Source organism: Astatotilapia calliptera, chromosome 3 (genome assembly GCF_964374335.1).
Source record: "Astatotilapia calliptera chromosome 3, fAstCal68.1, whole genome shotgun sequence".
NCBI classification, from domain to species: domain Eukaryota; kingdom Metazoa; phylum Chordata; class Actinopteri; order Cichliformes; family Cichlidae; genus Astatotilapia; species Astatotilapia calliptera.
Window position 1 is genome coordinate 22,890,102 of NC_137424.1, and position 22,608 is coordinate 22,912,709.

Consider the following 22,608-nt stretch of genomic DNA (forward strand, 5'->3'; position numbering starts at 1 on the left):
GTGTAAGTGGCCTGAGCAAGAGTCACAGACCCTGGTGTGGTGTAATTGGCCTCAATAGCAACTAATGCCCTGGTGTGGTGTAGGTGGCCTCAGCCAGCAGCCACAGGCCCTGGTGTGGTGTAAGTGGCCTCAGCCAGTGCCACAGGCCCTGGTGTGGTGTAAGGGGCCTCAATAGCAACTAATGCCCTGGTGTGGTGTAAGTGGCCTCAGCCAGCAGCCACAGGCACTGGTGTGGTGTAAGTGCCCTCAGCCAGCAGCCACAGGCCCTGGTGTGGTGTAAGTGGCCTCAGCCAGCAGCCACAGGCCCTGGTGTGGTGTAAGTGGCCTCAGCCAGCAGCCACAGGCCCTGGTGTGGTGTAAGTGGCCCAAGCAAGAGCCACAGGCCCTGGTGTGGTGTAAGTGGCCTCAGCCAGAAGCCACAGGCACTGGTGTGGTGTAAGTGCCCTCAGCCAGCAGCCACAGGCCCTGGTGTGGTGTAAGTGACCTCAGCCAGCAGCCACAGGCCCTGGTGTGGTGTAAGTGGCCTCAGCCAGCAGCCACAGGCCCTGGTGTGGTGTAAGTGGCCTCAGCCAGTGCCACAGGCACTGGTGTGGTGTAAGTGGCCTGAGCAAGAGTCACAGACCCTGGTGTGGTGTAATTGGCCTCAATAGCAACTAATGCCCTGGTGAGGTGTAGGTGGCCTCAGCCAGCAGCCACAGGCCCTGGTGTGGTGTAAGTGGCCTCAGCCAGTGCCACAGGCCCTGGTGTGGTGTAAGGGGCCTCAATAGCAACTAATGCCCTGGTGTGGTGTAAGTGGCCTCAGCCAGCAGCCACAGGCACTGGTGTGGTGTAAGTGGCCTCAGCCAGCAGCCACAGGCCCTGGTGTGGTGTAAGTGGCCTCAGCCAGCAGCCACAGGCTCTGGTGTGGTGTAAGTGGCCTGAGCCAGCTGCCACAGGCCCTGGTGTGGTGTAAGTGGCCTCAGCCAGAAGCCACAGGCACTGGTGTGGTGTAAGTGCCCTCAGCCAGCAGCCACAGGCCCTGGTGTGGTGTAAGTGACCTCAGCCAGCAGCCACAGGCCCTGGTGTGGTGTAAGTGGCCTCAGCCAGCAGCCACAGGCCCTGGTGTGGTGTAAGTGGCCTCAGCCAGTGCCACAGGCCCTGGTGTGGTGTAAGTGGCCTGAGCAAGAGTCACAGACCCTGGTGTGGTGTAATTGGCCTCAATAGCAACTAATGCCCTGGTGTGGTGTAGGTGGCCTCAGCCAGCAGCCACAGGCCCTGGTGTGGTGTAAGTGGCCTCAGCCAGTGCCACAGGCCCTGGTGTGGTGTAAGGGGCCTCAATAGCAACTAATGCCCTGGTGTGGTGTAAGTGGCCTCAGCCAGCAGCCACAGGCACTGGTGTGGTGTAAGTGCCCTCAGCCAGCAGCCACAGGCCCTGGTGTGGTGTAAGTGGCCTCAGCCAGCAGCCACAGGCCCTGGTGTGGTGTAAGTGGCCTGAGCAAGAGCCACAGGCCCTGGTGTGGTGTAAGTGCCCTCAGCCAGCAGCCACAGGCACTGGTGTGGTGTAAGTGACCTCAGCCAGCAGCCACAGGCCCTGGTGTGGTGTAAGTGGCCTCAGCCAGCAGCCACAGGCCCTGGTGTGGTGTAAGTGGCCTCAGCCAGAAGCCACAGGCACTGGTGTGGTGTAAGTGCCCTCAGCCAGCAGCCACAGGCACTGGTGTGGTGTAAGTGACCTCAGCCAGCAGCCACAGGCCCTGGTGTGGTGTAAGTGGCCTCAGCCAGCAGCCACAGGCCCTGGTGTGGTGTAAGTGGCCTCAGCCAGTGCCACAGGCCCTAGTGTGGTGTAAGTGGCCTGAGCAAGAGTCACAGACCCTGGTGTGGTGTAATTGGCCTCAATAGCAACTAATGCCCTGGTGTGGTGTAAGTGGCCTCAGCCAGCAGCCACAGGCCCTGGTGTGGTGTAAGTGGCCTCAGCCAGCAGCCACAGGCCCTGATGTGGTGTAAGTGGCCCCAGCCGGTCACTCAGGCCCTGGTGTGGTGTAGGTGGCATCAGCTAGCAGCACAAGACATTGGAAAACAGCCAAAAGCAATGTCGTTAATGTGCCCTCATTAATGGGCAGCTGCTTTTGGTCTTTTAATACACCCCTTCTCTGGATCAAAAGCGGTTCAATGACATGAAAAAGAAAGGCTTACAGCACCAGGTATTCCCAGGCAGTCTCCCATCCAAGTACTAACCAAGCCCAGCCCTGCTTAGCTTCCGAGATCAGACGAGGTCGGGTGTGCTCAGGGTGGTATGGCCGTAAGCTGCTGGCCCCAGCACAATGTCTCAATTTATGGATTCAACTGATTAGGTGGCAAGTACCTGAAGTTACGAAGACAATCCTTTAACCATACCTGCATGTTTGCATAATACCCTAACCCAAAGGCTCAGTTTAGCATTTATCTAACAGCACAGGCCCTGGATTGTTGAAGATGGCCTCAGGAACCAGCACAGGGCCTGGTGTGTTGTACATGGCCACAGCTAGCAGCACAGGGCCTGGTTTGGTGAAGATGGCCTCGGCCAGAAGCGCAGGGCCTGGTGTGATGTGAGTGGCCTGAGCAAGAGCCACAGGCCCTGGTGTGGTGTAAGTGGCCTCAGCCAGAAGCCACAGGCACTGGTGTGGTGTAAGTGGCCTCAGCCAGCAGCCACAGTCCCTGGTGTGGTGTAAGTGGCCTCAGCCAGCAGCCACAGGCCCTGGTGTGGTGTAAGTGGCCTCAGCCAGCAGCCACAGGCCCTGGTGTGGTGTAAGTGGCCTCAGCCAGCAGCCACAGGCCCTGGTGTGGTGTAAGTGGCCTCAGCCAGTGCCACAGGCCCTGGTGTGGTGTAAGTGGCCTGAGCAAGAGCCACAGACCCTGGTGTGGTGTAATTGGCCTCAATAGCAACTAATGCCCTGGTGTGGTGTAGGTGGCCTCAGCCAGCAGCCACAGGCCCTGGTGTGGTGTAAGTGGCCTCAGCCAGTGCCACAGGCCCTGGTGTGGTGTAAGGGGCCTCAATAGCAACTAATGCCCTGGTGTGGTGTAAGTGACCTCAGCCAGCAGCCACAGGCCCTGGTGTGGTGTAAGTGGCCTCAGCCAGCAGCCACAGGCCCTGGTGTGGTGTAAGTGGCCTCAGCCAGTGCCACAGGCCCTGGTGTGGTGTAAGTGGCCTGAGCAAGAGTCACAGACCCTGGTGTGGTGTAATTGGCCTCAATAGCAACTAATGCCCTGGTGTGGTGTAGGTGGCCTCAGCCAGCAGCCACAGGCCCTGGTGTGGTGTAAGTGGCCTCAGCCAGTGCCACAGGCCCTGGTGTGGTGTAAGGGGCCTCAATAGCAACTAATGCCCTGGTGTGGTGTAAGTGGCCTCAGCCAGCAGCCACAGGCACTGGTGTGGTGTAAGTGCCCTCAGCCAGCAGCCACAGGCCCTGGTGTGGTGTAAGTGGCCTCAGCCAGCAGCCACAGGCCCTGGTGTGGTGTAAGTGGCCTGAGCAAGAGCCACAGGCCCTGGTGTGGTGTAAGTGGCCTCAGCCAGAAGCCACAGGCACTGGTGTGGTGTAAGTGCCCTCAGCCAGCAGCCACAGGCACTGGTGTGGTGTAAGTGACCTCAGCCAGCAGCCACAGGCCCTGGTGTGGTGTAAGTGGCCTCAGCCAGCAGCCACAGGCCCTGGTGTGGTGTAAGTGGCCTCAGCCAGCAGCCACAGGCCCTGGTGTGGTGTAAGTGGCCTGAGCAAGAGTCACAGACCCTGTTGTGGTGTAATTGGCCTCAATAGCAACTAATGCCCTGGTGTGGTGTAGTTGGCCTCAGCCAGCAGCCACAGGCCCTGGTGTGGTGTAAGTGGCCTCAGCCAGTGCCACAGGCCCTGATGTGGTGTAAGTGGCCTGAGCAAGAGCCACAGACCCTGGTGTGGTGTAATTGGCCTCAATAGCAACTAATGCCCTGGTGTGGTGTAAGTGGCCTCAGCCAGCAGCCACAGGCCCTGGTGTGGTGTAAGTGGCCTCAGCCAGCAGCCACAGGCCCTGATGTGGTGTAAGTGGCCCCAGCCGGTCACTCAGGCCCTGGTGTGGTGTAGGTGGCATCAGCTAGCAGCACAAGACATTGGAAAACAGCCAAAAGCAATGTCGTTAATGTGCCCTCATTAATGGGCAGCTGCTTTTGGTCTTTTAACACTAGCATCCCCAGGCTTCTACCTTTCTACCTATAAAACCCGAGAGCAGTCAAATGGTGGAAGTGGAAGCTAAATTGGCTAAATTGACCGCGGAGTCATCATTTTGCGTTTCTACCTTTAAAAGCCGGAGAGCAGTCAGTCAAATGCTGGAGTCATTCATATGTATATTAGGTCGTTACCTAGGAATTCTAGGTAACGACCTAAGGTAACGACAAGGTACCACATGTGTACCTGTAGCAGTGAACACATCGCACAGTGGCCTGATTTTTTTTGCATCTGTGTACTTGGATTTTAGGTCGCAAGCCACCCAAAACTTGCTCCATGCACCACTCAGCAGGCCATTTGTAAATATGTGTACAAATGGTTGGTTTTTTGTACTGTTTTTATCAATAAATGTCAGCAACAAAGGACATACACCCATGTGTGTTGATTTCTCCCTAAGATGGCAAACTGAAACACTCCAAGTTGGTGACTTTTGGAGATTTGTTTCCCTGGATGATTGAGAATGCATCAAGATGAAACACAAAAGGAAGCTCACCGCTTTTAGCAGCTCCCCCACCCCCTCAATCACTCAGTGAGTGATTGAGGGGGTGGGGGAGTGGAGTGTTTCAGTGTTTCAGTTTGCCATCTTAGGGAGAAATCAACACATGTCCTTTGTATGTCCTTTGTTGCTGACATTTATTGATAAAAACAGTACAAAAAGCCAACCATTTGTACACATATTTACAAATGGCCTGCTGAGTGGTGCATGGAGCATGTTCATTGGTTCATGGACCTCCCTGAACTAATGGCATTTATGGCAGCAACAAAAGCGGTGAGCTTCCTTTTGTGTTTCATCTTGATGCATTCTCAATCATCCAGGGAAACAAATCTCCAAAAGTCACCAACTTGGAGTGTTTCAGTTTGCCATCTTAGGGAGAAATCAACACACATGGGTGTATGTCCTTTGTTGCTGACATTTATTGATAAAAACAGTACAAAAAACCAACCATTTGTACACATATTTACAAATGGCCTGCTGAGTGGTGCATGGAGCAAGTTTTGGGTGGCTTGCGACCTAAAATCCAAGTACACAGATGCAAAAAAAATCAGGCCACTGTGCGATGTGTTCACTGCTACAGGTACACATGTGGTACCTTGTCGTTACCTTAGGTCGTTACCTAGAATTCCTAGGTAACGACCTAATATACATATGAATGACTCCAGCATTTGACTGACTGCTCTCCGGCTTTTAAAGGTAGAAACGCAAAATGATGACTCCGCAGGGGTCTAAGGTAGAAAACCAAAATGACTGCTCTCCGGGGGTCTAAGTGTTAATACACCCCTTCTCTGGATCAAAAGCGGTTCAATGACATGAAAATGAAAGGCTTACAGCACCAGGTATTCCCAGGCAGTCTCCCATCCAAGTACTAACCAAGCCCAGCCCTGCTTAGCTTCCAAGATCAGACGAGGTCGGGCGTGCTCAGGGTGGTATGGCCGTAAGCTGCTGGCCCCAGCACAATGTCTCAATTTATGGATTCAACTGATTAGGTGGCAAGTACCTGAAGTTACGAAGACAATCCTTTAACCATACCTGCATGTTTGCATAATACCCTAACCCAAAGGCTCAGTTTAGCATTTATCTAACAGCACAGGCCCTGGATTGTTGAAGATGGCCTCAGGAACCAGCACAGGGCCTGGTGTGTTGTACATGGCCACAGCTAGCAGCACAGGGCCTGGTTTGGTGAAGATGGCCTCGGCCAGAAGCGCAGGGCCTGGTGTGATGTGAGTGGCCTGAGCAAGAGCCACAGGCCCTGGTGTGGTGTAAGTGGCCTCAGCCAGAAGCCACAGGCACTGGTGTGGTGTAAGTGGCCTCAGCCAGCAGCCACAGTCCCTGGTGTGGTGTAAGTGGCCTCAGCCAGCAGCCACAGGCCCTGGTGTGGTGTAAGTGACCTCAGCCAGCAGCCACAGGCCCTGGTGTGGTGTAAGTGGCCTCAGCCAGCAGCCACAGGCCCTGGTGTGGTGTAAATGGCCTCAGCCAGCAGCCACAGGCCCTGGTGTGGTGTAAGTGGCCTCAGCCAGAGCCACAGGCCCTGGTGTGGTGTAAGTGGCCTCAGCCAGTGCCACAGGCCCTGGTGTGGTGTAAGTGGCCTGAGCAAGAGCCACAGACCCTGGTGTGGTGTAACTGGCCTCAATAGCAACTAATGCCCTGGTGAGGTGTAGGTGGCCTCAGCCAGCAGCCACAGGCCCTGGTGTGGTGTAAGTGGCCTCAGCCAGTGCCACAGGCCCTGGTGTGGTGTAAGGGGCCTCAATAGCAACTAATGCCCTGGTGTGGTGTAAGTGGCCTCAGCCAGCAGCCACAGGCACTGGTGTGGTGTAAGTGGCCTCAGCCAGCAGCCACAGGCCCTGGTGTGGTGTAAGTGGGCTCAGCCAGCAGCCACAGGCCCTGGTGTGGTGTAAGTGGCCTGAGCCAGCTGCCACAGGCCCTGGTGTGGTGTAAGTGGCCTCAGCCAGAAGCCACAGGCACTGGTGTGGTGTAAGTGCCCTCAGCCAGCAGCCACAGGCCCTGGTGTGGTGTAAGTGACCTCAGCCAGCAGCCACAGGCCCTGGTGTGGTGTAAGTGGCCTCAGCCAGCAGCCACAGGCCCTGGTGTGGTGTAAGTGGCCTCAGCCAGTGCCACAGGCCCTGGTGTGGTGTAAGTGGCCTGAGCAAGAGTCACAGACCCTGGTGTGGTGTAATTGGCCTCAATAGCAACTAATGCCCTGGTGTGGTGTAGGTGGACTCAGCCAGCAGCCACAGGCCCTGGTGTGGTGTAAGTGGCCTCAGCCAGTGCCACAGGCCCTGGTGTGGTGTAAGGGGCCTCAATAGCAACTAATGCCCTGGTGTGGTGTAAGTGGCCTCAGCCAGCAGCCACAGGCACTGGTGTGGTGTAAGTGCCCTCAGCCAGCAGCCACAGGCCCTGGTGTGGTGTAAGTGGCCTCAGCCAGCAGCCACAGGCACTGGTGTGGTGTAAGTGCCCTCAGCCAGCAGCCACAGGCCCTGGTGTGGTGTAAGTGGCCTCAGCCAGTGCCACAGGCCCTGGTGTGGTGTAAGTGGCCTGAGCAAGAGTCACAGACCCTGGTGTGGTGTAATTGGCCTCAATAGCAACTAATGCCCTGGTGTGGTGTAGGTGGCCTCAGCCAGCAGCCACAGGCCCTGGTGTGGTGTAAGTGGCCTGAGCAAGAGCCACAGACCCTGGTGTGGTGTAATTGGCCTCAATAGCAACTAATGCCCTGGTGTGGTGTAAGTGGCCTCAGCCAGCAGCCACAGGCCCTGGTGTGGTGTAAGTGGCCTCAGCCAGCAGCCACAGGCCCTGATGTGGTGTAAGTGGCCCCAGCCGGTCACTCAGGCCCTGGTGTGGTGTAGGTGGCATCAGCTAGCAGCACAAGACATTGGAAAACAGCCAAAAGCAATGTCGTTAATGTGCCCTCATTAATGGGCAGCTGCTTTTGGTCTTTTAATACACCCCTTCTCTGGATCAAAAGCGGTTCAATGACATGAAAATGAAAGGCTTACAGCACCAGGTATTCCCAGGTAGTCTCCCATCCAAGTACTAACCAAGCCCAGCCCTGCTTAGCTTCCGAGATCAGACGAGGTCGGGCGTGCTCAGGGTGGTATGGCCGTAAGCTGCTGGCCCCAGCACAATGTCTCAATTTATGGATTCAACTGATTAGGTGGTAAGTACCTGAAGTTACGAAGACAATCCTTTAACCATACCTGCATGTTTGCATAATACCCTAACCCAAAGGCTCAGTTTAGCATTTATCTAACAGCACAGGCCCTGGATTGTTGAAGATGGCCTCAGGAACCAGCACAGGTTCTGGTGTGTTGTACATGGCCACAGCTAGCAGCACAGGGCCTGGTTTGGTGAAGATGGCCTCGGCCAGAAGCGCAGGGCCTGGTGTGATGTGAGTGGCCTGAGCAAGAGCCACAGGCCCTGGTGTGGTGTAAGTGGCCTCAGCCAGAAGCCACAGGCACTGGTGTGGTGTAAGTGGCCTCAGCCAGCAGCCACAGGCCCTGGTGTGGTGTAAGTGGCCTCAGCCAGCAGCCACAGGCCCTGGTGTGGTGTAAGTGGCCTCAGCCAGAGCCACAGGCCCTGGTGTGGTGTAAGTGGCCTCAGCCAGTGCCACAGGCCCTGGTATGGTGTAAGTGGCCTGAGCAAGAGCCACAGACCCTGGTGTGGTGTAATTGGCCTCAATAGCAACTAATGCCCTGGTGTGGTGTAGGTGGCCTCAGCCAGCAGCCACAGGCCCTGGTGTGGTGTAAGTGGCCTCAATAGCAACTAATGCCCTGGTGTGGTGTAAGTGGCCTCAGCCAGCAGCCACAGGCCCTGGTGTGGTGTAAGTGGCCTGAGCAAGAGCCACAGACCCTGGTGTGGTGTAATTGGCCTCAATAGCAACTAAGGCCCTGGTGTGGTGTAGGTGGCCTCAGCCAGCAGCCACAGGCCCTGGTGTGGTGTAAGTGGCCTCAGCCAGCAGCCACAGGCCCTGGTGTGGTGTAAGTGGCCTCAGCCAGCAGCCACAGGCCCTGATGTGGTGTAAGTGGCCCCAGCCGGTCACTCAGGCCCTGGTGTGGTGTAGGTGGCATCAGCTAGCAGCACAAGACATTGGAAAACAGCCAAAAGCAATGTCGTTAATGTGCCCTCATTAATGGGCAGCTGCTTTTGGTCTTTTAATACACCCCTTCTCTGGATCAAAAGCGGTTCAATGACATGAAAATGAAAGGCTTACAGCACCAGGTATTCCCAGGTAGTCTCCCATCCAAGTACTAACCAAGCCCAGCCCTGCTTAGCTTCCGAGATCAGACGAGGTCGGGCGTGCTCAGGGTGGTATGGCCGTAAGCTGCTGGCCCCAGCACAATGTCTCAATTTATGGATTCAACTGATTAGGTGGCAAGTACCTGAAGTTACGAAGACAATCCTTTAACCATACCTGCATGGTTGCATAATACCCTAACCCAAAGGCTCAGTTTAGCATTTATCTAACAGCACAGGCCCTGGATTGTTGAAGATGGCCTCAGGAACCAGCACAGGGCCTGGTGTGTTGTACATGGCCACAGCTAGCAGCACAGGCCCTGGTGTGGTGTAAATGGCCTCAGCCAGCAGCCACAGGCCCTGGTGTGGTGTAAGTGGCCTCAGCCAGTGCCACAGGCCCTGGTGTGGTGTAAGTGGCCTGAGCAAGAGCCACAGACCCTGGTGTGGTGTAACTGGCCTCAATAGCAACTAATGCCCTGGTGAGGTGTAGGTGGCCTCAGCCAGCAGCCACAGGCCCTGGTGTGGTGTAAGTGGCCTCAGCCAGTGCCACAGGCCCTGGTGTGGTGTAAGGGGCCTCAATAGCAACTAATGCCCTGGTGTGGTGTAAGTGGCCTCAGCCAGCAGCCACAGGCACTGGTGTGGTGTAAGTGGCCTCAGCCAGCAGCCACAGGCCCTGGTGTGGTGTAAGTGGCCTGAGCCAGCTGCCACAGGCCCTGGTGTGGTGTAAGTGGCCTCAGCCAGAAGCCACAGGCACTGGTGTGGTGTAAGTGCCCTCAGCCAGCAGCCACAGGCCCTGGTGTGGTGTAAGTGACCTCAGCCAGCAGCCACAGGCCCTGGTGTGGTGTAAGTGGCCTCAGCCAGCAGCCACAGGCCCTGGTGTGGTGTAAGTGGCCTCAGCCAGTGCCACAGGCCCTGGTGTGGTGTAAGTGGCCTGAGCAAGAGTCACAGACCCTGGTGTGGTGTAATTGGCCTCAATAGCAACTAATGCCCTGGTGTGGTGTAGGTGGCCTCAGCCAGCAGCCACAGGCCCTGGTGTGGTGTAAGTGGCCTCAGCCAGTGCCACAGGCCCTGGTGTGGTGTAAGGGGCCTCAATAGCAACTAATGCCCTGGTGTGGTGTAAGTGGCCTCAGCCAGCAGCCACAGGCACTGGTGTGGTGTAAGTGCCCTCAGCCAGCAGCCACAGGCCCTGGTGTGGTGTAAGTGGCCTCAGCCAGCAGCCACAGGCACTGGTGTGGTGTAAGTGCCCTCAGCCAGCAGCCACAGGCCCTGGTGTGGTGTAAGTGGCCTCAGCCAGCAGCCACAGGCCCTGGTGTGGTGTAAGTGGCCTGAGCAAGAGCCACAGGCCCTGGTGTGGTGTAAGTGGCCTCAGCCAGAAGCCACAGGCACTGGTGTGGTGTAAGTGCCCTCAGCCAGCAGCCACAGGCACTGGTGTGGTGTAAGTGACCTCAGCCAGCAGCCACAGGCCCTGGTGTGGTGTAAGTGGCCTGAGCCAGCAGCCACAGGCACTGGTGTGGTGTAAGTGACCTCAGCCAGCAGCCACAGGCCCTGGTGTGGTGTAAGTGGCCTCAGCCAGCAGCCACAGGCCCTGGTGTGGTGTAAGTGGCCTCAGCCAGCAGCCACAGGCCCTGGTGTGGTGTAAGTGGCCTCAGCCAGCAGCCACAGGCCCTGGTGTGGTGTAAGTGGCCTCAGCCAGCAGCCACAGGCCCTGGTGTGGTGTAAGTGCCCTCAGCCAGCAGCCACAGGCACTGGTGTGGTGTAAGTGACCTCAGCCAGCAGCCACAGGCCCTGGTGTGGTGTAAGTGGCCTCAGCCAGTGCCACAGGCCCTGGTGTGGTGTAAGTGGCCTGAGCAAGAGTCACAGACCCTGGTGTGGTGTAATTGGCCTCAATAGCAACTAATGCCCTGGTGTGGTGTAGGTGGCCTCAGCCAGCAGCCACAGGCCCTGGTGTGGTGTAAGTGGCCTGAGCAAGAGCCACAGACCCTGGTGTGGTGTAATTGGCCTCAATAGCAACTAATGCCCTGGTGTGGTGTAAGTGGCCTCAGCCAGCAGCCACAGGCCCTGGTGTGGTGTAAGTGGCCTCAGCCAGCAGCCACAGGCCCTGATGTGGTGTAAGTGGCCCCAGCCGGTCACTCAGGCCCTGGTGTGGTGTAGGTGGCATCAGCTAGCAGCACAAGACATTGGAAAACAGCCAAAAGCAATGTCGTTAATGTGCCCTCATTAATGGGCAGCTGCTTTTGGTCTTTTAATACACCCCTTCTCTGGATCAAAAGCGGTTCAATGACATGAAAATGAAAGGCTTACAGCACCAGGTATTCCCAGGTAGTCTCCCATCCAAGTACTAACCAAGCCCAGCCCTGCTTAGCTTCCGAGATCAGACGAGGTCGGGCGTGCTCAGGGTGGTATGGCCGTAAGCTGCTGGCCCCAGCACAATGTCTCAATTTATGGATTCAACTGATTAGGTGACAAGTACCTGAAGTTATGAAGACAATCCTTTAACCATACCTGCATGTTTGCATAATACCCTAACCCAAAGGCTCAGTTTAGCATTTATCTAACAGCACAGGCCCTGGATTGTTGAAGATGGCCTCAGGAACCAGCACAGGTTCTGGTGTGTTGTACATGGCCACAGCTAGCAGCACAGGGCCTGGTTTGGTGAAGATGGCCTCGGCCAGAAGCGCAGGGCCTGGTGTGATGTGAGTGGCCTGAGCAAGAGCCACAGGCCCTGGTGTGGTGTAAGTGGCCTCAGCCAGAAGCCACAGGCACTGGTGTGGTGTAAGTGGCCTCAGCCAGCAGCCACAGGCCCTGGTGTGGTGTAAGTGGCCTCAGCCAGCAGCCACAGGCCCTGGTGTGGTGTAAGTGGCCTCAGCCAGCAGCCACAGGCCCTGGTGTGGTGTAAGTGGCCTCAGCCAGAGCCACAGGCCCTGGTGTGGTGTAAGTGGCCTCAGCCAGTGCCACAGGCCCTGGTGTGGTGTAATTGGCCTCAATAGCAACTAATGCCCTGGTGTGGTGTAGGTGGCCTCAGCCAGCAGCCACAGGCCCTGGTGTGGTGTAAGTGGCCTCAATAGCAACTAATGCCCTGGTGTGGTGTAAGTGGCCTCAGCCAGCAGCCACAGGCCCTGGTGTGGTGTAAGTGGCCTGAGCAAGAGCCACAGACCCTGGTGTGGTGTAATTGGCCTCAATAGCAACTAAGGCCCTGGTGTGGTGTAGGTGGCCTCAGCCAGCAGCCACAGGCCCTGGTGTGGTGTAAGTGGCCTCAGCCAGCAGCCACAGGCCCTGGTGTGGTGTAAGTGGCCTCAGCCAGCAGCCACAGGCCCTGATGTGGTGTAAGTGGCCCCAGCCGGTCACTCAGGCCCTGGTGTGGTGTAGGTGGCATCAGCTAGCAGCACAAGACATTGGAAAACAGCCAAAAGCAATGTCGTTAATGTGCCCTCATTAATGGGCAGCTGCTTTTGGTCTTTTAATACACCCCTTCTCTGGATCAAAAGCGGTTCAATGACATGAAAATGAAAGGCTGACAGCACCAGGTATTCCCAGGCAGTCTCCCATCCAAGTACTAACCAAGCCCAGCCCTGCTTAGCTTCCAAGATCAGACGAGGTCGGGCGTGCTCAGGGTGGTATGGCCGTAAGCTGCTGGCCCCAGCACAATGTCTCAATTTATGGATTCAACTGATTAGGTGGCAAGTACCTGAAGTTACGAAGACAATCCTTTAACCATACCTGCATGTTTGCATAATACCCTAACCCAAAGGCTCAGTTTAGCATTTATCTAACAGCACAGGCCCTGGATTGTTGAAGATGGCCTCAGGAACCAGCACAGGGCCTGGTGTGTTGTACATGGCCACAGCTAGCAGCACAGGGCCTGGTTTGGTGAAGATGGCCTCGGCCAGAAGCGCAGGGCCTGGTGTGATGTGAGTGGCCTGAGCAAGAGCCACAGGCCCTGGTGTGGTGTAAGTGGCCTCAGCCAGAAGCCACAGGCACTGGTGTGGTGTAGGTGGCCTCAGCCAGCAGCCACAGGCCCTGGTGTGGTGTAAGTGGCCTCAGCCAGAGCCACAGGCCCTGGTGTGGTGTAAGTGGCCTCAGCCAGTGCCACAGGCCCTGGTGTGGTGTAAGGGGCCTCAATAGCAACTAATGCCCTGGTGTGGTGTAAGTGGCCTCAGCCAGCAGCCACAGGCACTGGTGTGGTGTAAGTGGCCTCAGCCAGCAGCCACAGGCCCTGGTGTGGTGTAAGTGGCCTCAGCCAGCAGCCACAGGCCCTGGTGTGGTGTAAGTGGCCTGAGCCAGCTGCCACAGGCCCTGGTGTGGTGTAAGTGGCCTCAGCCAGAAGCCACAGGCACTGGTGTTGTGTAAGTGCCCTCAGCCAGCAGCCACAGGCCCTGGTGTGGTGTAAGTGACCTCAGCCAGCAGCCACAGGCCCTGGTGTGGTGTAAGTGGCCTCAGCCAGCAGCCACAGGCCCTGGTGTGGTGTAAGTGGCCTCAGCCAGTGCCACAGGCCCTGGTGTGGTGTAAGTGGCCTGAGCAAGAGTCACAGACCCTGGTGTGGTGTAATTGGCTTCAATAGCAACTAATGCCCTGGTGTGGTGTAGGTGGCCTCAGCCAGCAGCCACAGGCCCTGGTGTGGTGTAAGTGGCCTCAACCAGTGCCACAGGCCCTGGTGTGGTGTAAGGGGCCTCAATAGCAACTAATGCCCTGGTGTGGTGTAAGTGGCCTCAGCCAGCAGCCACAGGCACTGGTGTGGTGTAAGTGCCCTCAGCCAGCAGCCACAGGCCCTGGTGTGGTGTAAGTGGCCTCAGCCAGCCAGCAGCCACAGGCCCTGGTGTGGTGTAAGTGGCCTGAGCAAGAGCCACAGGCCCTGGTGTGGTGTAAGTGGCCTCAGCCAGAAGCCACAGGCCCTGGTGTGGTGTAAGTGCCCTCAGCCAGCAGCCACAGGCACTGGTGTGGTGTAAGTGACCTCAGCCAGCAGCCACAGGCCCTGGTGTGGTGTAAGTGGCCTCAGCCAGCAGCCACAGGCCCTGGTGTGGTGTAAGTGGCCTCAGCCAGAAGCCACAGGCACTGGTGTGGTGTAAGTGCCCTCAGCCAGCAGCCACAGGCACTGGTGTGGTGTAAGTGACCTCAGCCAGCAGCCACAGGCCCTGGTGTGGTGTAAGTGGCCTCAGCCAGCAGCCACAGGCCCTGGTGTGGTGTAAGTGGCCTCAGCCAGCAGCCACAGGCCCTGATGTGGTGTAAGTGGCCCCAGCCGGTCACTCAGGCCCTGGTGTGGTGTAGGTGGCATCAGCTAGCAGCACAAGACATTGGAAAACAGCCAAAAGCAATGTCGTTAATGTGCCCTCATTAATGGGCAGCTGCTTTTGGTCTTTTAATACACCCCTTCTCTGGATCAAAAGCGGTTCAATGACATGAAAAGGAAAGGCTTACAGCACCAGGTATTCCCAGGTAGTCTCCCATCCAAGTACTAACCAAGCCCAGCCCTGCTTAGCTTCCGAGATCAGACGAGGTCGGGCGTGCTCAGGGTGGTATGGCCGTAAGCTGCTGGCCCCAGCACAATGTCTCAATTTATGGATTCAACTGATTAGGTGGCAAGTACCTGAAGTTACGAAGACAATCCTTTAACCATACCTGCATGTTTGCATAATACCCTAACCCAAAGGCTCAGTTTAGCATTTATCTAACAGCACAGGCCCTGGATTGTTGAAGATGGCCTCAGGAACCAGCACAGGGCCTGGTGTGTTGTACATGGCCACAGCTAGCAGCACAGGGCCTGGTTTGGTGAAGATGGCCTCGGCCAGAAGCGCAGGGCCTGGTGTGATGTGAGTGGCCTGAGCAAGAGCCACAGGCCCTGGTGTGGTGTAAGTGGCCTCAGCCAGAAGCCACAGGCACTGGTGTGGTGTAAGTGGCCTCAGCCAGCAGCCACAGGCCCTGGTGTGGTGTAGGTGGCCTCAGCCAGCAGCCACAGGCCCTGGTGTGGTGTAAGTGGCCTCAATAGCAACTAATGCCCTGGTGTGGTGTAAGTGGCCTCAGCCAGCAGCCACAGGCCCTGGTGTGGTGTAGGTGGCCTCAGCCAGCAGCCACAGGCCCTGGTGTGGTGTAAGTGGCCTCAGCCAGCAGCCACAGGCCCTGGTGTGGTGTAAGTGGCCTCAGCCAGTGCCACAGGCCCTGGTGTGGTGTAAGTGGCCTGAGCAAGAGTCACAGACCCTGGTGTGGTGTAATTGGCCTCAATAGCAACTAAGGCCCTGGTGTGGTGTAAGTGGCCTCAGCCAGAAGCCACAGGCACTGGTGTGGTGTAAGTGGCCTCAGCCAGCAGCCACAGGCCCTGATGTGGTGTAAGTGGCCCCAGCCGGTCACTCAGGCCCTGGTGTGGTGTAGGTGGCATCAGCTAGCAGCACAAGACATTGGAAAACAGCCAAAAGCAATGTCGTTAATGTGCCCTCATTAATGGGCAGCTGCTTTTGGTCTTTTAATACACCCCTTCTCTGGATCAAAAGCGGTTCAATGACATGAAAAGGAAAGGCTTACAGCACCAGGTATTCCCAGGTAGTCTCCCATCCAAGTACTAACCAAGCCCAGCCCTGCTTAGCTTCCGAGATCAGACGAGGTCGGGCGTGCTCAGGGTGGTATGGCCGTAAGCTGCTGGCCCCAGCACAATGTCTCAATTTATGGATTCAACTGATTAGGTGGCAAGTACCTGAAGTTACGAAGACAATCCTTTAACCATACCTGCATGTTTGCATAATACCCTAACCCAAAGGCTCAGTTTAGCATTTATCTAACAGCACAGGCCCTGGATTGTTGAAGATGGCCTCAGGAACCAGCACAGGGCCTGGTGTGTTGTACATGGCCACAGCTAGCAGCACAGGGCCTGGTTTGGTGAAGATGGCCTCGGCCAGAAGCGCAGGGCCTGGTGTGATGTGAGTGGCCTGAGCAAGAGCCACAGGCCCTGGTGTGGTGTAAGTGGCCTCAGCCAGAAGCCACAGGCACTGGTGTGGTGTAAGTGGCCTCAGCCAGCAGCCACAGGCCCTGGTGTGGTGTAGGTGGCCTCAGCCAGCAGCCACAGGCCCTGGTGTGGTGTAAGTGGCCTCAATAGCAACTAATGCCCTGGTGTGGTGTAAGTGGCCTCAGCCAGCAGCCACAGGCCCTGGTGTGGTGTAATTGGCCTCAATAGCAACTAATGCCCTGGTGTGGTGTAGGTGGCCTCAGCCAGCAGCCACAGGCCCTGGTGTGGTGTAAGTGGCCTCAGCCAGCAGCCACAGGCCCTGGTGTGGTGTAAGTGGCCTCAGCCAGCAGCCACAGGCCCTGATGTGGTGTAAGTGGCCCCAGCCGGTCACTCAGGCCCTGGTGTGGTGTAGGTGGCATCAGCTAGCAGCACAAGACATTGGAAAACAGCCAAAAGCAATGTCGTTAATGTGCCCTCATTAATGGGCAGCTGCTTTTGGTCTTTTAATACACCCCTTCTCTGGATCAAAAGCGGTTCAATGACATGAAAATGAAAGGCTTACAGCACCAGGTATTCCCAGGCAGTCTCCCATCCAAGTACTAACCAAGCCCAGCCCTGCTTAGCTTCCGAGATCAGACGAGGTCAGGCGTGCTCAGGGTGGTATGGCCGTAAGCTGCTGGCCCCAGCACAATGTCTCAATTTATGGATTCAACTGATTAGGTGGCAAGTACCTGAAGTTACGAAGACAATCCTTTAACCATACCTGCATGTTTGCATAATACCCTAACCCAAAGGCTCAGTTTAGCATTTATCTAACAGCACAGGCCCTGGATTGTTGAAGATGGCCTCAGGAACCAGCACAGGGCCTGGTGTGTTGTACATGGCCACAGCTAGCAGCACAGGGCCTGGTTTGGTGAAGATGGCCTCGGCCAGAAGCGCAGGGCCTGGTGTGATGTGAGTGGCCTGAGCAAGAGCCACAGGCCCTGGTGTGGTGTAATTGGCCTCAGCCAGCAGCCACATGCCCTGGTGTGGTGTAAGTGGCCACAGCCAGCAGCCACAGGCCCTGGTGTGGTGTAAGTGGCCTCAGCCAGTGCCACAGGCCCTGGTGTGGTGTAAGTGGCCTGAGCAAGAGTCACAGACCCTGGTGTGGTGTAATTGGCCTCAATAGCAACTAAGGCCCTGGTGTGGTGTAAGTGGCCTCAGCCAGAAGCCACAGGCACTGGTGTGGTGTAAGTGGCCTCAGCCAGCAGCCACAGGCCCTGGTGTGGTGTAAGTGGCCTCAGCCAGCAGCCACAGGCCCTGGTGTGGTGTAAGTGGCCTCAGCCAGAGCCACAGGCCCTGGTGTGGTGTAAGTGGCCTCAGCCAGTGCCACAGGCCCTGGTGTGGTGTAAGTGGCCTGAGCAAGAGCCACAGACCCTGGTGTGGTGTAATTGGCCTCAATAGCAACTAATGCCCTGGTGTGGTGTAGGTGGCCTCAGCCAGCAGCCACAGGCCCTGGTGTGGTGTAAGTGGCCTCAATAGCAACTAATGCCCTGGTGTGGTGTAAGTGGCCTCAGCCAGCAGCCACAGGCCCTGGTGTGGTGTAAGTGGCCTCAGCCAGTGCCACAGGCCCTGGTGTGGTGTAAGTGGCCTCATTAGCAACTAAGGCCCTGGTGTGGTGTAGGTGGCCTCAGCCAGCAGCCACAGGCCCTGGTGTGGTGTAAGTGGCCTCAGCCAGCAGCCACAGGCCCTGATGTGGTGTAAGTGGCCCCAGCCGGTCACTCAGGCCCTGGTGTGGTGTAGGTGGCATCAGCTAGCAGCACAAGACATTGGAAAACAGCCAAAAGCAATGTCGTTAATGTGCCCTCATTAATGGGCAGCTGCTTTTGGTCTTTTAATACACCCCTTCTCTGGATCAAAAGCGGTTCAATGACATGAAAATGAAAGGCTTACAGCACCAGGTATTCCCAGGCAGTCTCCCATCCAAGTACTAACCAAGCCCAGCCCTGCTTAGCTTCCGAGATCAGACGAGGTCGGGCGTGCTCAGGGTGGTAAGGCCGTAAGCTGCTGGCCCCAGCACAATGTCTCAATTTATGGATTCAACTGATTAGGTGGCAAGTACCTGAAGTTACGAAGACAATCCTTTAACCATACCTGCATGTTTGCATAATACCCTAACCCAAAGGCTCAGTTTAGCATTTATCTAACAGCACAGGCCCTGGATTGTTGAAGATGGCCTCAGGAACCAGCATAGGGCCTGGTGTGTTGTACATGGCCACAGCTAGCAGCACAGGGCCTGGTTTGGTGAAGATGGCCTCGGCCAGAAGCGCAGGGCCTGGTGTGATGTGAGTGGCCTGAGCAAGAGCCACAGGCCCTGGTGTGGTGTAAGTGGCCTCAGCCAGAAGCCACAGGCACTGGTGTGGTGTAAGTGGCCTCAGCCAGCAGCCACAGGCCCTGGTGTGGTGTAAGTGGCCTCAGCCAGCAGCCACAGGCCCTGGTGTGGTGTAAGTGGCCTCAGCCAGCAGCCACAGGCCCTGGTGTGGTGTAAGTGGCCTCAGCCAGCAGCCACAGGCCCTGATGTGGTGTAAGTGGCCCCAGCCGGTCACTCAGGCCCTGGTGTGGTGTAGGTGGCATCAGCTAGCAGCACAAGACATTGGAAAACAGCCAAAAGCAATGTCGTTAATGTGCCCTCATTAATGGGCAGCTGCTTTTGGTCTTTTAATACACCCCTTCTCTGGATCAAAAGCGGTTCAATGACATGAAAATGAAAGGCTTACAGCACCAGGTATTCCCAGGTAGTCTCCCATCCAAGTACTAACCAAGCCCAGCCCTGCTTAGCTTCCGAGATCAGACGAGGTCGGGGGTGCTCAGGGTGGTATGGCCGTAAGCTGCTGGCCCCAGCAAAATGTCTCAATTTATGGATTCAACTGATTAGGTGGCAAGTACCTGAAGTTACGAAGACAATCCTTTAACCATACCTGCATGTTTGCATAATACCCTAACCCAAAGGCTCAGTTTAGCATTTATCTAACAGCACAGGCCCTGGATTGTTGAAGATGGCCTCAGGAACCAGCACAGGGCCTGGTGTGTTGTACATGGCCACAGCTAGCAGCACAGGGCCTGGTTGGGTGAAGATGGCCTCGGCCAGAAGCGCAGGGCCTGGTGTGATGTGAGTGGCCTGAGCAAGAGCCACAGGCCCTGGTGTGGTGTAAGTGGCCTCAGCCAGAAGCCACAGGCACTGGTGTGGTGTAAGTGGCCTCAGCCAGCAGCCACAGGCCCTGGTGTGGTGTAAGTGGCCTCAGCCAGCAGCCACAGGCCCTGGTGTGGTGTAAGTGGCCTCAGCCAGCAGCCACAGGCCCTGGTGTGGTGTGGGTGGCCTCAGCCAGCAGCCACAGGCCCTGGTGTGGTGTAAGTGGCCTCAGCCAGCAGCCACAGGCCCTGGTGTGGTGTAAGTGGCCTCAGCCAGAGCCACAGGCCCTGGTGTAGTGTAAGTGGCCTCAGCCAGTGCCACAGGCCCTGGTGTGGTGTAAGTGGCCTGAGCAAGAGTCACAGACCCTGGTGTGGTGTAATTGGCCTCAATAGCAACTAATGCCCTGGTGTGGTGTAGGTGGCCTCAGCCAGCAGCCACAGGCCCTGGTGTGGTGTAAGTGGCCTCAGCCAGTGCCACAGGCCCTGGTGTGGTGTAAGGGGCCTCAATAGCAACTAATGCCCTGGTGTGGTGTAAGTGGCCTCAGCCAGCAGCCACAGGCACTGGTGTGGTGTAAGTGGCCTCAGCCAGCAGCACAAGGCCCTGGTGTGGTGTAAGTGGCCTCAGCCAGTGCCAGAGGCCCTGGTGTGGTGTAAGTGGCCTGAGCAAGAGCCACAGACCCTGGTGTGGTGTAATTGGCCTCAATAGCAACTAATGCCCTGGTGTGGTGTAGGTGGCCTCAGCCAGCAGCCACAGGCCCTGGTGTGGTGTAAGTGGCCTCAGCCAGTGCCAGAGGCCCTGGTGTGGTGTAAGTGGCCTGAGCAAGAGCCACAGACCCTGGTGTGGTGTAATTGGCCTCAATAGCAACTAATGCCCTGGTGTGGTGTAAGTGGCCTCAGCCAGCAGCCACAGGCCCTGGTGTGGTGTAAGTGGCCTCAGCCAGCAGCCACAGGCCCTGATGTGGTGTAAGTGGCCCCAGCCGGTCACTCAGGCCCTGGTGTGGTGTAGGTGGCATCAGCTAGCAGCACAAGACATTGGAAAACAGCCAAAAGCAATGTCGTTAATGTGCCCTCATTAATGGGCAGCTGCTTTTGGTCTTTTAATACACCCCTTCTCTGGATCAAAAGCGGTTCAATGACATGAAAATGAAAGGCTTACAGCACCAGGTATTCCCAGGCAGTCTCCCATTCAAGTACTAACCAAGCCCAGCCCTGCTTAGCTTCCGAGATCAGACGAGGTCGGGCGTGCTCAGGGTGGTATGGCCGTAAGCTGCTGGCCCCAGCACAATGTCTCAATTTATGGATTCAACTGATTAGGTGGCAAGTACCTGAAGTTACGAAGACAATCCTTTAACCATACCTGCATGTTTGCATAATACCCTAACCCAAAGGCTCAGTTTAGCATTTATCTAACAGCACAGGCCCTGGATTGTTGAAGATGGCCTCAGGAACCAGCACAGGGCCTGGTGTGTTGTACATGGCCACAGCTAGCAGCACAGGGCCTGGTTTGGTGAAGATGGCCTCGGCCAGAAGCGCAGGGCCTGGTGTGATGTGAGTGGCCTGAGCAAGAGCCACAGGCCCTGGTGTGGTCTAAGTCGCCTCAGCCAGAAGCCACAGGCACTGGTGTGGTGTAAGTGGCCTCAGCCAGCAGCCACAGGCCCTGGTGTGGTGTAAGTGGCCTCAGCCAGCAGCCACAGGCCCTGGTGTGGTGTAAGTGGCCTGAGCCAGCAGCCACAAGCCCTGGTGTGGTGTAAGTGGCCTCAGCCAGAGCCACAGGCCCTGGTGTGGTGTAAGTGGCCTCAGCCAGTGCCACAGGCCCTGGTGTGGTGTAAGTGGCCTGAGCAAGAGCCACAGACCCTGGTGTGGTGTAATTGGCCTCAATAGCAACTAATGCCCTGGTGTGGTGTAGGTGGCCTCAGCCAGCAGCCACAGGCCCTGGTGTGGTGTAAGTGGCCTCAGCCAGCAGCCACAGGCCCTGGTGTGGTGTAAGTGGCCTCAGCCAGCAGCCACAGGCCCTGATGTGGTGTAAGTGGCCCCAGCCGGTCACTCAGGCCCTGGTGTGGTGTAGGTGGCATCAGCTAGCAGCACAAGACATTGGAAAACAGCCAACAGCAATGTCGTTAATGTGCCCTCATTAATGGGCAGCTGCTTTTGGTCTTTTAATACACCCCTTCTCTGGATCAAAAGCGGTTCAATGACATGAAAATGAAAGGCTTACAGCACCAGGTATTCCCAGGCAGTCTCCCATCCAAGTACTAACCAAGCCCAGCCCTGCTTAGCTTCCGAGATCAGACGAGGTCGGGCGTGCTCAGGGTGGTATGGCCGTAAGCTGCTGGCCCCAGCACAATGTCTCAATTTATGGATTCAACTGATTAGGTGGCAAGTACCTGAAGTTACGAAGACAATCCTTTAACCATACCTGCATGTTTGCATAATACCCTAACCCAAAGGCTCAGTTTAGCATTTATCTAACAGCACAGGCCCATGTGTGTTGTACATGGCCACAGCTAGCAGCACAGGGCCTGGTTTGGTGAAGATGGCCTCGGCCAGAAGCGCAGGGCCTGGTGTGATGTGAGTGGCCTGAGCAAGAGCCACAGGCCCTGGTGTGGTGTAAGTGGCCTCAGCCAGCAGCCACAGGCCCTGGTGTGGTGTAAGTGGCCTCAGCCAGCAGCCACAGGCCCTGGTGTGGTGTAAATGGCCTCAGCCAGCAGCCACAGGCCCTGGTGTGGTGTAAGTGGCCTCAGCCAGAGCCACAGGCCCTGGTGTGGTGTAAGTGGCCTCAGCCAGAAGCCACAGGCACTGGTGTGGTGTAAGTGGCCTCAGCCAGCAGCCACAGGCCCTGGTGTGGTGTAAGTGGCCTCAGCCAGCAGCCACAGGCCCTGGTGTGGTGTAAATGGCCTCAGCCAGCAGCCACAGGCCCTGGTGTGGTGTAAGTGGCCTCAGCCAGAGCCACAGGCCCTGGTGTGGTGTAAGTGGCCTCAGCCAGTGCCACAGGCCCTGGTGTGGTGTAAGTGGCCTGAGCAAGAGCCACAGACCCTGGTGTGGTGTAATTGGCCTCAATAGCAACTAATGCCCTGGTGAGGTGTAGGTGGCCTCAGCCAGCAGCCACAGGCCCTGGTGTGGTGTAAGTGGCCTCAGCCAGTGCCACAGGCCCTGGTGTGGTGTAAGGGGCCTCAATAGCAACTAATGCCCTGGTGTGGTGTAAGTGGCCTCAGCCAGCAGCCACAGGCCCTGGTGTGGTGTAAGTGGCCTCAGCCAGCAGCCACAGGCTCTGGTGTGGTGTAAGTGGCCTGAGCCAGCTGCCACAGGCCCTGGTGTGGTGTAAGTGGCCTCAGCCAGAAGCCACAGGCACTGGTGTGGTGTAAGTGCCCTCAGCCAGCAGCCACAGGCCCTGGTGTGGTGTAAGTGACCTCAGCCAGCAGCCACAGGCCCTGGTGTGGTGTAAGTGGCCTCAGCCAGCAGCCACAGGCCCTGGTGTGGTGTAAGTGGCCTCAGCCAGTGCCACAGGCCCTGGTGTGGTGTAAGTGGCCTGAGCAAGAGTCACAGACCCTGGTGTGGTGTAATTGGCCTCAATAGCAACTAATGCC

At 56.9% G+C, this 22,608-nt stretch overlaps 13 non-coding genes across 13 annotated transcripts; all 13 read right to left on the minus strand.

Moving 5' to 3' along the window:
* Positions 1–2,162: 2,162 nt before the first annotated feature.
* LOC145426445 (5S ribosomal RNA) lies at positions 2,163–2,281 on the minus strand. The gene has a single exon (XR_013907155.1). It is a non-coding gene; the product is annotated as a 5S ribosomal RNA (ribosomal RNA).
* A 3,241-nt stretch (positions 2,282–5,522) lies between these two features.
* On the minus strand, positions 5,523–5,641 carry LOC145426938 (5S ribosomal RNA). The gene has a single exon (XR_013907658.1). It is a non-coding gene; the product is annotated as a 5S ribosomal RNA (ribosomal RNA).
* Positions 5,642–7,684: 2,043 nt separating this feature from the next.
* On the minus strand, positions 7,685–7,803 carry LOC145427571 (5S ribosomal RNA). Its single transcript, XR_013908113.1, has one exon. It is a non-coding gene; the product is annotated as a 5S ribosomal RNA (ribosomal RNA).
* A 1,095-nt stretch (positions 7,804–8,898) lies between these two features.
* LOC145427572 (5S ribosomal RNA) lies at positions 8,899–9,017 on the minus strand. The gene has a single exon (XR_013908114.1). It is a non-coding gene; the product is annotated as a 5S ribosomal RNA (ribosomal RNA).
* Positions 9,018–11,222: 2,205 nt separating this feature from the next.
* On the minus strand, positions 11,223–11,341 carry LOC145427573 (5S ribosomal RNA). Its single transcript, XR_013908115.1, has one exon. It is a non-coding gene; the product is annotated as a 5S ribosomal RNA (ribosomal RNA).
* Positions 11,342–12,437: 1,096 nt separating this feature from the next.
* Positions 12,438–12,556, minus strand: LOC145427201 (5S ribosomal RNA). The gene has a single exon (XR_013907932.1). It is a non-coding gene; the product is annotated as a 5S ribosomal RNA (ribosomal RNA).
* A 1,777-nt stretch (positions 12,557–14,333) lies between these two features.
* Positions 14,334–14,452, minus strand: LOC145427574 (5S ribosomal RNA). Its single transcript, XR_013908116.1, has one exon. It is a non-coding gene; the product is annotated as a 5S ribosomal RNA (ribosomal RNA).
* Positions 14,453–15,431: 979 nt separating this feature from the next.
* Positions 15,432–15,550, minus strand: LOC145427576 (5S ribosomal RNA). Its single transcript, XR_013908118.1, has one exon. It is a non-coding gene; the product is annotated as a 5S ribosomal RNA (ribosomal RNA).
* An 861-nt stretch (positions 15,551–16,411) lies between these two features.
* On the minus strand, positions 16,412–16,530 carry LOC145426824 (5S ribosomal RNA). The gene has a single exon (XR_013907543.1). It is a non-coding gene; the product is annotated as a 5S ribosomal RNA (ribosomal RNA).
* Positions 16,531–17,781: 1,251 nt separating this feature from the next.
* Positions 17,782–17,900, minus strand: LOC145426850 (5S ribosomal RNA). Its single transcript, XR_013907570.1, has one exon. It is a non-coding gene; the product is annotated as a 5S ribosomal RNA (ribosomal RNA).
* A 705-nt stretch (positions 17,901–18,605) lies between these two features.
* Positions 18,606–18,724, minus strand: LOC145426569 (5S ribosomal RNA). Its single transcript, XR_013907279.1, has one exon. It is a non-coding gene; the product is annotated as a 5S ribosomal RNA (ribosomal RNA).
* Positions 18,725–20,173: 1,449 nt separating this feature from the next.
* On the minus strand, positions 20,174–20,292 carry LOC145426632 (5S ribosomal RNA). Its single transcript, XR_013907342.1, has one exon. It is a non-coding gene; the product is annotated as a 5S ribosomal RNA (ribosomal RNA).
* A 940-nt stretch (positions 20,293–21,232) lies between these two features.
* LOC145426375 (5S ribosomal RNA) lies at positions 21,233–21,351 on the minus strand. The gene has a single exon (XR_013907085.1). It is a non-coding gene; the product is annotated as a 5S ribosomal RNA (ribosomal RNA).
* Between the last annotated feature and the right edge of the window lie 1,257 nt (positions 21,352–22,608).